Genomic DNA, 506 nt, shown 5'->3' with positions numbered 1-506 from the left:
TTATTTACATCTTTTGAATATTTAATTAAGGGTTTCCAAGTATCTCTAGTTAGATATTAGTATAACACATGTAGGAAATAAGATAAAAAAGAAATAAAGCATGAAGATAAAAATATATAAAAAAATAAAAAAGATATAAAAAGATAGAAAAAAAAAGAAAAAAAAAAAGACAAAAGATAAAAAAATGGAAAAAAATCGTTACAAGAAATTCGAAATACTTGGCATAAACACCATTTAATTAGGACGTCTTAATATCAATGATATTTTCCTCATCAAGGTGGTTTCTATATGGCAACGGTTGCAACATCAACCCACTCTTAATAATCTGATTTTCTTTTTCGCAATTCCAAAACATCAGATTCATTTTTTTTTGCATTTTTTAGCAGGGCTTCAGAATCACACGTAAAAACATACGTGGACTTTTTTTTGGGGGGGTTTGTGTAGCAGCTTATCTGCAATCAGATTTGCAGTTTGCAAAATGTTGCGATGGACGTAGAAATCGAGGT

Source organism: Penaeus monodon, chromosome 25 (assembly GCF_015228065.2).
Source record: "Penaeus monodon isolate SGIC_2016 chromosome 25, NSTDA_Pmon_1, whole genome shotgun sequence".
Lineage (NCBI taxonomy): Eukaryota > Metazoa > Arthropoda > Malacostraca > Decapoda > Penaeidae > Penaeus > Penaeus monodon.
Note: the sequence above shows the minus strand (reverse complement) of the source record.